Consider the following 14,685-nt stretch of genomic DNA (forward strand, 5'->3'; position numbering starts at 1 on the left):
CAAAACATGAAAAATGAACATGAGAACTGAACTCATTATTCTCACGATCCTAGATAGCTGCAAAAGATTACGCCTTGCAATGAAAAAACGTACATAACCCTTGTGGAGAAAAAGAAGAACAGAATGTATCTTGGGATCAGATCCTAGCATGCCTTAAGAAAATGTGTTACCATAGAAATAGCCAACAAATTACCAAGAACAGAAATAAGTTGTTCTGTTACTAGTATTACCAGAGAAATAAATTTTGAGAGGAACCCAGGAGTGAAAATGTAGCTTTACTAAATTTCAGCCCTTCCTGTAGCTTCCCTAGAGATCGATGCAGTCCTGTTTATACATACTGAAAAAAAGGCTAAAAGGCTGATGGCTGCATTTTCTTCTGTTTCTTTCCCTAAGCAAATGCATAAATTTATTGCAAACAGCTTTACCTGTTCATTCCTCAGCTCTGGTGATTTCTTGTGACCACAGCCCAGGAGTCCTGAGCTGAAAGAATGGAAGACTCTTGAAGGTATTTCCTGCTATTGTTTTGAAAGGGCATCAGAGCAAAACATAAGGTTTCATTCTTTGGTTGGCCACTCCAGGGTCATAGACTGTACATAGTCAGTGCACTCACTTATCTCTCCCCCAGATGCAATGAAGAAGAGAAAACCAAAATGCACAGGCAGGGTTCAGTGCTTTGAGGAAACTAAAGCTGGCAGCCAGACTGGAACAAGACATGCACATAGAGCGGAAATTCAGACCATTTCAGATTTGGCTGGAATCGATTTGGGCAGAATCCAAATCACTCTAACCTCCTTTCACTGGTTTAGATTTGGCCGAATTGATTTGGCCAAATCTGAAGTGATCTAAATCCCCCCCACACACATACACACACAATATGCATCTTTTGCACCCCTGCATTTCCAGTGGAGGGAATAATCTCCAATGACTGAGAAAGTGGGGGAAGCATTTAAAGGGTGCGCCAAGCAGCTCCCTTCAGAAGGAAGTTTCTCCCTTTAGAAGGTTCAAGGTCTTGGTGTTGACCTTTAAGGCCCTCTGTGGTCGAGAACCCATATATTTGAGGGACCGTCTGGTGCCATACATTCCTGGCAGGGCTTTACGCTCTGCAGAGGCCAACTTATTGACCATGCCTGGCTTCGACCAGTGCTAGGGCCTTTTCACTCCTGGCCCCTACCTGGTGGAATGAGCTCCCGGTGGAACTGCAGGCCCTTGGAGAACTTTCTGCTTTCTGAAGGGCTTGCAAAATGGAGCTCTGTCACAAAGTATATGGTCGGGGCCAGTGTTAGAGTCAAGTTGTGCCCCCCCTCTCTGGTTGGAGTGATATCATCTGGCTCTGAACATCCTACCTCAGACTGCCTCTGATAGTTATATAGTCATATCGATCTGGGATTCGCTATCTGGATACTGGATTTTAATAAGATTTTAATGAATTATTGTTTTATTGTATTATGTTTTATTGTACCAGGATTTTGGGATTATGTAACCCACCACGAGCCAATTGGGAGCAGCAGGCTAAAAATCAAAATAATAAAATCAAAATAATAATAATAATAATAATAATAATAATAATAATAATAATAATAATAATAATAATAATAATAATAATAATAATAATAAAGGTCTTAGGACTGCTTAGAAAGCTTGTTTCTTTCTTTGAAAAAAAGAAAAGAAAAAAAAGGAACCATGTTCAGTCTAATGATCAGAAAAGAAAAAAAGGAACCATGTTCAGTGATCAGTCTAATCAGAGATTGAGGCTACATGTTGAATGAATTACATGTAACATATCAAGCTTGGTCTGCTGCTGTATGAAGAAGCCTGTTGCAAAACAGGGATAACAGACCTGGGAGTCTGTCATCATCTGCTTGGATGAATTTATACTTCACAACTTACTAAAGGTTGCTTTTGATGTATGTATGAGGACTTCAATTCACTCTGAAGAAATGTGAAATGGAAAAAGTAGATGGCATTGGTACTGAGTATAAAATCATTGGCACAATTTGTGAGGCATCTGTGCATAACACTTTGATCAATTTTATGTAGCCTTGCAATGTGTTTTGTTTTTTGCTGGTCTGTGGTCTACACTGTGCATGGGTTTAGTGCTAATGCCCTGTTGCCAGCCATACCAGCCTATGTCTACCTTTGCGGCCAATAGGTCCCCCTACTGGCCAAGTGCTTGGTGGCAGTGGGAGAGACCCTCAGGTGGGGGATTCCTCATCCTTGTTGGGGCCTGGCAAGCCTTGTTGTCATCTACACATTTCTTTACTAGTACTGATGATTTGTTTATATTAAAAATATATTTTATGCATCTTTATGCAATTTACACAGCATTTATATATACAAGGCATATTATTTGGTGGAGGGCAGGATGCTGTTTCCGTTGGCTGCAGAGGAGAGGACACGCAGTAATGAGTTTAAACTACAAGTACAACGATATAAGCTAGATATCAGGGAAAAAAATTTCACAGTCAGAGTAGTTCAGCAGTGGAATAGGCTGCCTAAGGAGGTGGTGAGCTCCCCCTCACCGGCAGTCTTCAAGCAAAGGTTGGATACATACTTTTCTTGGATGCTTTAGGATGATTAGGGCTGATCCTGCGTTGAGCAGGGGGTTGGACTAGATGGCCTGTATGGCCCCTTCCAACTCTATGATTCTATGTTTCTATGATTCTATTTCTGCATGTATTACATATACTGGCACATAAATGATGTTGAGAAATGAGGATTTGCTGGGAAAGTTCCATGCAATGAAACACAAAGTAGTGTGAAACTATAGACCTGTAGCTTCAGTTTGCACAGGAAAGAGGGAAAATCCAAACAAGGTTTTTCACTTAAACCAGCAAGCTTGCAAAATTCAATAGAATCCCTATTAGCTATAGGAAAAGATTTATTCGGGTAACCCAGGAATGCTTAGCTGTTAATCACTGAATAGAGAAAGCCCATAAAGACAGATTGCATATAAAATTACATGAGGAATTCAAAAATTGATTGTGTAGACAAACTTTCCTTTAAAGAAATAGAATGGCAACAACACCTCAGAAACTCTTTTATTTATTACTAGCTTCAAAGCCCATTCCTAAGAATGAGCCTTTAAAGGGTCCCCTCCCCTGTCCCCTGTCCAGGCAGCATAAGGTGGTCTTGGGCGGCAGCTCACAGCCAGATCAAGTGAGGTGGGTAGGGGCTGGGCATCTCGTTATCAGGGCCAGAACAGAGCTCCTTAGCAGTCAGCTAGTCAGCTCCTTAGCAGTCCTTAGCGAGCAGTCAGCAGGCCGGGAGGTCCTCATTAGGACGCCCTCCACCACAACCCTTTGCCCAGGGCTCTCTCCTCTTACCTGCTGCTGGCTCTAGGCACTGAGGCATCTGAGAGCAAAGAGGCTAGAGTCCAGGGCCGGAGCTGCAGGGGCAGAGTCAATCAGGGCAAAGCTGGCAGCACCCTGATTGGCCCTATTCCAACTTGGACAGCCGGACACGTCCCACCCCTTAGGCTGTTTCATAAATATATAGAGGAACAACAATGGATAAGGATTGTATTTATTCACTACCACTCTCAGCGAGTTGCCATGAGGCGGTTTACAACAATCAAAAGTAACCCAACTCACATCCGAACCCACAACCCCACCCACATTCTCCTTTCCCCCTCCTATCAACACGACAGATCACACCAACCATCTATCACCTCTTGGCAGGGTGTTCAGAGGAGGAACCCAGTTTATGTTTCACCTACCGGCCTTGCCTAGTAGAAGAGCAATGTTCCCATTGCAACACAGTGGCTTGTGCACTGGTAAAATGGACGGCTACTATGTTTCCAAGTTCATTGACCCTGAGTGGTAGAGGTTCTGCCAAAGGTTGGTGTTGTGGCAGAGGCACATAAGAGTTATCTCCTCATCAGGCAGAGGCAAATGCTAAGTGAATACAAGAACCAGCACGTACATGAACCTTCACACCTGTGGCCATGCTGGGCACTTCTGTACAGTCAGCAGTTGCATGCCTATCCAAGATTGCCTCTCTATTTCTGTAGGGACCCTATAACATCAACCAATAAGGACATGATTCCCTTCCCATTCATGCATTGGTATTCTAGCCGCCCAGTGGCAATGTTTCTGGAATCTATAGCAACACATGGTTCAGTGTACTCAGTTTTCCAGATTGCAATACAATGCTCAGCTGTATTTTGAATTATGCTGTAGTTCCTCAAGAAGTTCTTCTTTGACTCATCATCTCAAATGAGATTCTGAACAAGCACACTCAGTGTTCAGCAGAGAAGGGGCTCAAAGCCAGCTGTGTCATAGGCACATGAGCAGAAGGTATTTAATATTCATAGCTTTAAAAAGAGTTATAGTGATTGTTGATATCTACATGCATAGGGCAGACTTAAGTAAGCTTTCCTTCAATGACTACCTATCTCTCTTTGATATCTTGCACTTCTCACATTCATGCAAATCATTGGGGAAGGAGTTGCTGACTTTCCAGGTGGTTCTTTTCGAAGATAGACATAGGACAGTTGAAACTAACCTACAAATCCTATGGGATAATTAGGTAATAAACATCTACAAAGAACCATCACTGTTCATTTTGTAAGACCAACATGTTGATTTGAAGGATGGCATTTGGGCTTAAGGAAGTTGAGCCATATTTCCACTGGCTTAAACAAGGCCACAGCTTTATTATTAACTCCTCACGAGTGTGGGCACAGCATGGGAGAGGGAGCTTGACTTGCAGTCAACTGACCACAAGACCCGAGCAATGCCCTGGGGCCAACCAGGTTTCCCCGCCAGGAATGCAGGATGTCTTGCCGCTGGATTCCCACTGTAGGGAAGTGTCCACCTGGGGTGCCAAGAGGAAGTGCACACTTCCCTTGGTCCCACCCCAGGCCAACCAGCACAGTAATCCCTGGGTGTCAGGATCAGTGCCTGTTCCTGCCATAAGTTGACATGGGCTTCTCCATGTTTGTTTGCTTTGCCTTTTGCCTTTCTTTTCCTGAGGCCGCTTTGTAACCCAGGGCCCATATATTATGCTTGCATGCCTGAAATCGAAACTGTTTTGTTGCATCCTGTTATCTCAGGGAGCTGTGAATTATTTGTCTTTTGAACCTGCCGGCTGGGTCTTCCTTTTGTAACATCTTATCTTGTCCAGAGATGACCAAGGACGTGTGAGAAGTAACACTATGGTTTATGGCACCTGGTGCCCCGCTCCCCCCTTCCCTGAGAACTTTCAAGTTTTGGGCGGGAGAACACTATTGAAAAGGGGAGGCAAATGTGGTCTCAGGCAGAATTGACTTTCTTAGCTTAGGTGTATGAAGTAACTTCTCAATAAACGCTTTCTTTAATAAAGAAGCTTGTTGTGAGTTCTTGCAACACTTGACACTGGGATGCTAAGGAGAGGTGCCCACTCCGGGCTATCTGGCACTGCGAGCTGATGGGTCTTCACCTGATGGGTCAGCCCTGATCGCAGACCTGCCACCTCATAAACCCTGCCACCCTATGGGCCAATTTTGTTCTGTGAGCTGCCCTGAGTCGACTTGTCAGGAGAGGCAGGATACAAATTAAATAATGAATAAATACCCTGGGGAGTTCAACGCGCAGACCAAACTCCCCCCAAACAGGCTCCATCCCATGTCAAACCGCCAGCTGTGATGAAATGCAGATAAAATACATATGACAATGGCCCAATCAAAGCCATAAACAATACTAGCCAACAACAGAGGGTGTGTGTGGAGGGGAATGTCCTGGTAGCGGCTCAAACAGTGGAGCCGCTCCCCTCACATGTGGCACTTTATAAAGCACACCGTGCTCATGCCTCCCTGCCCTGCCCCGGTGGGCTTAGCCCCTCCCCCCTCCAGCACATCCTCCTTGTCCACCTGGCTCTTCCACTTGATCAATGGGTGACTGGAGGTAAGGTCTCAGCCACATTTCTAGAGTGGGGGAGGGGGAGGAAATCATTTACTTACATCTAGGGATGCCATTTACTTACATCTAGGGATCTAGAGCCTCTTGTGGTGCAGAGTGGTAAGGCAGCAGACATGCAGTCTGAAGCTCTGCCCATGAGGCTGGGAGTTCAAATCCAACAGCCGGCTCAAGGTTGACTAAGCCTTCCATCCTTCCGAGGTCGGTAAAATGAGTACCCAGCTTGCTGGGGGTAAACAGTAATGACTGGGGAAGGCACTGGCAAACTACCCCGTATTGAGTCTGCCAAGAAAACGCTAGAGGGCATCACCCCAATGGTCAGACATGACCCGGTGCTTGCATAGGGGATACCTTTACCTATAGGGATGCCACAGTCTTTAAAGTGAATATGTTTGATTAGTGAAACTTACCATGATTTACCGAAATGTGAAACACACCTCCAGTCTGTTAGGTGCATCATCTGCTTCAAATAGCTGTCAATCAGCTTTGCAGCTGTACGGTACTTGTGGTCATTTCCTTGCATGGGCTTTTGCATCTGTACAGTAGGTGAGATTATTCTATCCAGGATCATGGATGGTCAGGACAGGGAGAAAATGCATTTGTATGCAATAATGGTGATAGCATGGACTTGAACACCAAACTGTGAGGATTATTTTTCAAGGTAGTCTTATTTCTAATTGATGGCTGACTGCTTGATTTACTCCCTGCCAAGTGACAAACACCACCAGGTCTGTGGTGGAGGGCAAAAGTAGGAGAATATGTGTGGGTGAAACACCATCAGCTAGACATTACTGTGCTGCTGGAGTACGTGAGAAACCACTCTCCGAACAGGCTTTAACTGATCAGGAACAGATGGGCTAAGTGGCACCAGATCAGCTCTCAGTACATGACTGGTGAATGAACTTGAGCCTACGAAGTCCTATAATAGTGGTATAATATTGTTCCTTACATCCTAGCCCCATTGTCCTACTTCCATAGTAATTACCCCGGGTTTCTCTTCGAACTGTTCCTTCTGAAAACAATAATAAATAAATAATAAATAAATATATAAGAAGCATACTAGAGGTTTGGTGCAAATGACTGTACCAGAGCTGCAAGGGTTCTCAGAATGACAGGCAGCCTCAGGAATGCTGCAGTGTTGATTGGAGCCTTCAGGAAGAAGAGGTGGGGGTGGGGGTGTTAGAGAGTTTGGGTGGGAACTGTGATCATTGTGGAAAAGGTTCAGCACCTTCACCACCTGTTGCTCACAACCACAGCCTCCCAAGGCTGCATTTCATTTTATGGAAGGGTTGGATTTGCATTCCACGCCTTTGCATTTAATGTGTAGTGGCCCTTTAATTGCTTTCCTCAAAAGAGAGGAGAGAAAGAGAGAGAGAATGGAAATAAGGTAAGCTCTATGTTCACTCTGTGTACAGGCAAATAGAGGTAATAACATTATTTCCTGGGAGTCCAATAGTAATTACACCTCTGCAGCGGTACTAAATATTGTAGCACATGCATGCCCTATGGAAGGGCAAAGGGAGACAGTGGCAAAGGATATCTGCAATAGGATATATGGACTCACGGCTCCTTAGAAACCCTGGGGTTTGCTATTTGTTTTTAGCAAATCCTCATAAACTACAGAAACAAATAAACCATGCCAAATTCTGAGACCCAGCAATGTATCTCACAGCCCACGGGGATCTGCTGTACCAATACATAAATGCATCTAATGTCAGACTAATATGCTGCAGGCGGTTCCACAGTTATGATAATGAAGGTGCCCACGGAGCTGAGGCTGAGTCACACAAGCCAATTGGGGTTAGACAAGTGAGTGGCTGAAGGCTCAATAGTGTTTTGTGGTGGGATGAAGTATGGCTGCACTGCTCGGCATGTAAGCGTAGATTATAGAGACAGACAGGCTTCTTCCTCATTTGCCCTTGCTCCCAACCAGTTCAGCTGTGGCTTGTGCAAGAGAGCAGGTGGCATGGAGAACGAACCCCTCTTTGGCTGCCCTCCTTTCAGGGTATGGAAAAAAACACCCTTGCACTTGGGACTGCCCAGTCCTGTCGAGCTTGGAGTAAAACCCTTAGCACTTCCCTCCCTCCAATGTTCTTTCCCCAACTCGTGTCTGCAATGTGGGGGTGGGGGGGGGGAGCTACATTGTCTTGCCCTCATCTGGTCGATGCTGGGAGGGGAAAGAGCTCACCCAGATGGATTTCAGCAGTTCTCATGAGTATTTTATGGTCTTTTGCTGATTTACAGCCAGTTCAGCATTCTTGTAAACGGCCATAAATTGGATTGAAGTCATAAATCATAACCAGAGAGAGGTTCTGAGCCCCAGCTCAGGCTCAGCTGGCTTCTTCAAAAATAACCACAAGCATGCTTTATTTCCAGCTTTTTACAGACAACAGTAGCCTATAGATAATATTCAGAAGGCAATCCTCTTTTCAATGTGCCCGCTACCTTCGCTGTATGTGCTCTTCACAGCAAAGCAAAGTGATATTTGTAGGGAGGTCATGGACATCCTATTGTTTCCCTGCGATCTCAGCTACTTACATTACATCTTGCGTTACTTTGCTGTGCAGAAAGAATGAGGAAGTGCAGAAAATAGGGTCCTTTACTGCATGGAACTTTGGCATCTTAAACATATTGGGAAGTGCTGGATACAGTAGGTTGGAACTAGCTTGGGTTTTTTGCTCACTCCCACCAACTTGTGTGTGAACGAGACCTTGGGGTACTTGTGGATTATGGATACTTGTGGATTGTGGATACTTGGGGTACTTGTGGATTTAGTTAAACATGAGCAGGCAGTGTGATGCAGCGGTAAAAAAGGCAAATGCCATTTTGGGCTGTATCAACAGAGGCATCACATAAAAACCACAAGATGTCATAGTCCCATTGTATACGGCACTGGTCAGACCACACCTAGAGTACTGTGTGCAGTTCTGGAGGCCTCACTTGAAGAAGGACGTAGATAAAATTGAAAGGGTACAGAGGAGAGCGACGAAGATGATCTGGGGCCAAGGGACCAAGCCCTATGAAGATAGGTTGAGGGACTTGGGAATGTTCAGCCTGGAGAAAAGGAGGTTGAGAGGGGACATGATAGCCCTCTTTAAGTATTTGAAAGGTTGTCACGTGGAGGAGGGCAGGATGCTGTTTCTGTTGGCTGCAGAGGAGAGGACACGCAGTAATGGATTTAAACTTCAAGTACAACGATATAGGCTAGATATCAGGAAAAATTTTTTACAGTCAGAGTAGTTCAGCAGTGGAATAGGCTGCCTAAGGAGGTGGTGAGCTCCCCCTCACTGGCAGTCTTCAAACAAGGGTTGGATACACACTTTTCTTGGATGCTTTAGGATGCTAGGGCTAATCCTGCGTTGAGCAGGGGGTTGGACTAGATGGCCTGTATGGCCCCTTCCAACTCTATGATTCTATGATTCTATGATTCTAACTTCTCCTCCTTAGTAGTAATCTCCCTCGTCTTGCATGTTTGTCCATGCCAGGATCTATGATTTCCAGCCTTTTTGGTGCTCAAAGATGAAACCCCCTTCCCTTTTTCATCAACGGAAAACCTGATGGGATTCACATATCCATTATGATGCACTGTTCTGGTGCATGCAGTCATATCACATACAGTGATCAAAAATCATTGGATGTCAATAGCAGATACCAGACACTGGGGTGAATATTCATCAGGCATTTAGACAGCACCTAGAGCTTACTCATCGATTCATAAATAATGTCAAGAAGAGTGCTGGGGAGCAAATTAGCTCTCCTTTTCCAATTAAAAATAGATTAACATTGTTAAACTAAAAATAAAAGCCAGCACACATATGCATATGTGTGGATATATAGATATAGATATATTAACCCCCCCAACACACACACAGAGACTTGTATGTGTGCCTGTTGATTAGGTTTGTCAGCCACCAGGTGGGTCCAAAAACAAAGGGTAGTCAAACCCACAAGGATCAAAATGAAGAATAATTACACCAATAAAGTCTGTTTAATCAAAAAACTCAAATCTGTTTAGTATGAATTTCATAGTCAACCTGGAGGTGGGGGCTGCTGAAGAACTCCCATATTTACATCTAATCTCCAGACTAAATCATTCAATTGTTTAAGACATTTATTCCATTTCTTCTGGAAAAAACCGACTGCTTTGGAAGGTGAATGGCATGACACTATAACCTACTACGGCCCATTCCCTCCCATCCCTGTATTCTCAGGGCCGTTCCGCATTCGTCCAAAATAGCACAATGGTTACTAATTGAAATCACTACAGTTTTGCCGTTATGCACAATGTCGTTGACAATCTGCAACACTCCTGAAACCGATCCGCAAAAAGCGCTTCGTTGTAGTGCTTTCAGGGAAATCCCAAAAAGTGGATTCACCCTCCGGAAAGCGCTACACTCCTGCAACCAATTTGCAACACTAGCGGGAAAGTTCTGTGCATTACCATTGTTGCGGTTTCTGCAAAGTCCCTCCCCCTGGCTCTCTCCTCTGATCTTCCGGCGAAGCGATCGCCATTTTTTTTTCTCCGAGCGAGCGGAGATCAACGCACCGGCAAGCCTTCGTTTACCCAGTGAGGCTTCCCCGGCTGCAGTCCCTCTGTTTAAAGTCACCAAGCACAAGCATCGCAGAGGCCCGTTTGCTGGTTTATTTTCACTTTATTTTTCACACTGTTTTCGGCCGAAAATTGTGCCCGTGAGGGGGGGGGATTTTTTTTTCACTCGGGGGGAGCATGGCAACGATGAAACGGCAGCTCAAACATCACCTGCTAGCTGGATGGGTCTCTCCGTTGCAACGAATTAACGCAGATTCATTGCAAAGGGAGTGTTTTTTTTTTTTAAATCTTCCTTAAACGGAAAGGGGCTGTTTGGGAGCATGATAACAGCTGCCCATTGGCTGCTTGACGGCCAGGGGCGGGACACAGCTCAGCAATAGCGCTTCCTTTCTAGCGATTTTTGCCGAGACCAGAACCCTGTGGGAAACGATAGAAATGCAACTGGATTCCACTACAAAGGCAGGTATGCATAACGACAAATTCCACTATTTAAAATGGCGATTTTTCGTTCAGCAAACAATTTGCTACATGGATCCCGGTGCGGAATGGCCCTCAAATCTCTAGTGCGGAATGGCCCTCAAATCTCTAGTCTCTAGAACCTGTAGTTGGCAACCCTACTGTTGGCCCTTCTCCTCAGCTTTGCCCATTGATGGGCTCTTCTGAACAACTGTGTGTAGCACAGCCATTTGGCTTCTGAAGTGCAGCAGTCACCAACCTGCTTCCCCTGCCATGCATTGGTTAGCCTCACGTTTAGTCACCTGCTCAGCGGTAAGGCTATATCCTTATCCATGGTTCCTCTATATATTTGTGAAACAGCCTGGCGGGTGAAACGCGTCCGGCTGTCCAAGTTGGAATAGGGCCAATTGCTGGCTGCACCCTGATTGGCCCTGTCCCTACAGTTCCCGCCCTCCCACTCTGGACGCTAGCCACGTTCCTCTCAGACGCGACAGAGACAGAGAGAGACACACACAGCCCTGCCAGACAGAACACGAGCTCTCATTCCCTCCTATCGCTCCTGCTGGGAGGGAGGTAGAGAGAGACACAGAGAGAGCTGCCCCAAGCTGCTGACAGAGCCCTAATTACCTGCTATGCCTCCTGCTATAAGGCACACTGAGAGACAAGCAGCGAGAGGGACACACACACAGAAAGAGACCTGCACCCCCGGTGTCCCCTGGGTCCTAGCACCCATTTCATTCCAGCTTGCACTGGGCTTCCTTGCTAGTAACCATATAACCTGTTGCTTATTCAATGAAAGCCTCTTTAAATTCTTGTAGAAAAAGCAGTATGGAAATTTTTAAACAACCGCCAACAAACAAGTTTATATTACTATGTGGTAGCCCTACAGTTCCTTTAATAGAACCCATACATTAGCTGCTTGCTTGGGTTTAAATATAACTAAAACCTGCTCTGTGTACATGAGACCAATCCGGAATGATGTTCCAGCCATTCATTATAAGGAAACGTCACATTCTAGCTCTTCTAAAGTTCAAAGCCGTAAGTCAGTTTGGAGGAGCAGATAAAACCTGGTTCAGCTAGCCTATGTTTATTTATGATTTATATTGATTTAGTTAGACTTATGCTCACATCCATTAAAAAGAAGTGTCTGTGTCTTGCTGTAGGCACTCAGTGACAATTCCTAAATATGAGTAAATGGCCAATTTTCAACTTAAAGGACATTTTAATAGGAGAGCAGAGGACCCAGAGGATCAGAGCCTATACTTTATTTATTGATTGTTTCCTTGAAGGAGACCATGAACCAATGGTGAGGTCAGGGTGCTTGGTGGTGGTGACAGGTTTTTCTTTTTTCAAACTAGGGATGCCAGTCTCCAGATGGGACCTGGAGATTCCCCAGAATTATAGCTTATCTCCAGACTGCAGTAATCAGGTCCCCCTGGAGAAGATGGATACTTAGAGGATGGAGTCTATGGCATTGTAGTCTGCTTTGGTTCCTGTACTCTGCAGGTTCCACCCCCAAAATCTCCATGTACTTCCCAGTCCGAATCTGGCAACCTTCCCTCCCCCTCACGCCAGTGGCCAGGGGAAATCCGGGAACTCTATATTTCATTCTGATGTGGGGTATCTGCCCCTCACATGTAGCCTTGCCTTTCCTAACCTAAGTTTCTGTTCTAAGCAATTTCTGGACAAACGTTGTGGCCAACACAAACATTTTCAAAATCTAGAAAGTCCAATAAAGTCTACTTGAGATTTCTGCCATAAAGAATATTGATGGCCTTAAGAACATATGGATTCAAAGGGCTTTCCAGCTGCTCTGCAAATTTTCCTCATTTTTCTCAGGGTCAACCTGAGGAAATTAATGCAATACCAAGCTACAGGATCAAATGATGCACCAATCCTTAATGTCAAAGTCTCCCAAACCAACATCTCAGGGACAAAGAAAGGATTTTGCCTAGCCTTAGCCATATGTACAGGGATTTATTTTGCTTTATTTAGATCTACCTCTCCCCCTCAGCTGCATTCTGAAATGTACTTGATGAGAAGGAGGGGGGGGGGAGGAGAAGATTATGCTAGTCCCACCTTTGATACTACCTGTTGGCCATGCAATGGCATAATGTACATTTGGCTGATATTCTAGGCAAGAGTTGAGTGCATGAAAAGACTCAGCAAGTCTAATTTATCCAAATTTGTATTTAATATAATGGTGGTACTGAATAGGAAGTTTGCATACCAAATGGGAGGGTGCTCTCTCCCTCTCTCTGCTGCTCCCCACTGTGTACAAGGCTGTGTTTCTTTCATACCAGCCCAATTTTTATTTCAAAATGTAGGTCATGTCTTAGCTAAATGTCACTAGCCTTTATCTAACAGAAACTGAGCACTGAAATAAAACGAAGGGTATAATGAATAGAACAGCCCTGCTCTCCACTAGGGGGCAAGCAGTTTCTTGAGTATCTTTGAAGGTTGTGCAGGATTTTCTTGCTTCCCCCTATTCTTTACAACCCATTGAATACTGAAAAAAAATTGTTCCTGTGGACTAGCAGATCCTCAGGAATAGAACTGGGGGCAAACATCAGGTCTGCAGTGGAAGGAGAGAATTGGTAGCTATCAGCACCCTGTCTTCTGGAGACTTAAGTCTTTGGAGCTGTGCAGTTGGACACATGCCAATAAGCTTTTGAAATACAGATTACCTGATAGAGAGAAAAATATCATAAAACCACTTAAAATGCAGCATGCTCATATTCTGTTGATTATTAATAGATGGTGCTGAGCCAGTGCACCCATCCCCTTTCCACCTGCATTGTTGTCACTCAGGATATAACATCTGAACCACACTACTATATACTGCATTGTTGTTGGAGGACAATATAATTTTGCACAAAGAAGATTGTGAAGGAAGATCCTGCAGAGGGCAGCAAGCTCTAGCTTGATAGGGCTGTAGGGGGAGTACCTTCTTTAAAGGGGTTCTTCTTTATCTGTCTGCAGAATGCTATTCAAGCTTCTAGCATTCAGGTTGGCTAAAACAAAGTCAATGCTGATCTCTCCCCCCCCCCCTTGAGATCTTAACCACACTGTGATTCCCTCCCCCCTTGAGATCTTAACCACACCACGATTCCCTTATTTGATTTGGTACCCAAATCACAAAAGCCAAATTGGTTTAGCTTTTGATTCAGTTGCCCAAATTGCTGCTTCACCTGACCTGAGCGTCTCCTTCTTTGGATTGCTCTGAGAAGCCATTGGTCAGAAGGTCCAAATTTAAAGGAAAAGAATTCCCTAACAAATCAACGAGCAAGTCAAAAAATACTTACACCATCCTCCTGCAACAGGTTCTTCTGACCGTGCTCTAGTTACGTCTCTTTAAGGCAAAGGTTATTTGTACAGCTTGGTGTAGTGGTTAAGAGCAGTGGCTTCTAATTTGATTCCCTGCTCCTCCACATCTTGGGTGACCTTGGGCAGTGACCTGTGCCAGTTCTGTTACAAACTGTTCTCACAGAACAGAAACTCTCACTCAGCCTCACCTACCTCACAGGGTATCCATTGTGGGAAGAGGAAGAGAAGGCAATGAAAAGCAGAGTATAAAAACCAACTCTTCTACTGGGAAAGAGTGTCTCCCCACTCCACGTGTCCCCATGGCCTCAGAATGCTTCTTTGCCCCATCTGCAGTTTTTCCTATGGTTGGTTGTACAACCCAAATCCAATTTTATTGTTTATTGAATGTTTCACTCTTTTTATGGACTCACTCTGAGTTTATCTGCCTTGAGTCTGTGGGAAAGGCATACTATAAAAAAT

Source organism: Paroedura picta, chromosome 6, assembly GCF_049243985.1.
Source record: "Paroedura picta isolate Pp20150507F chromosome 6, Ppicta_v3.0, whole genome shotgun sequence".
In the NCBI taxonomy this organism is placed as follows: domain Eukaryota; kingdom Metazoa; phylum Chordata; class Lepidosauria; order Squamata; family Gekkonidae; genus Paroedura; species Paroedura picta.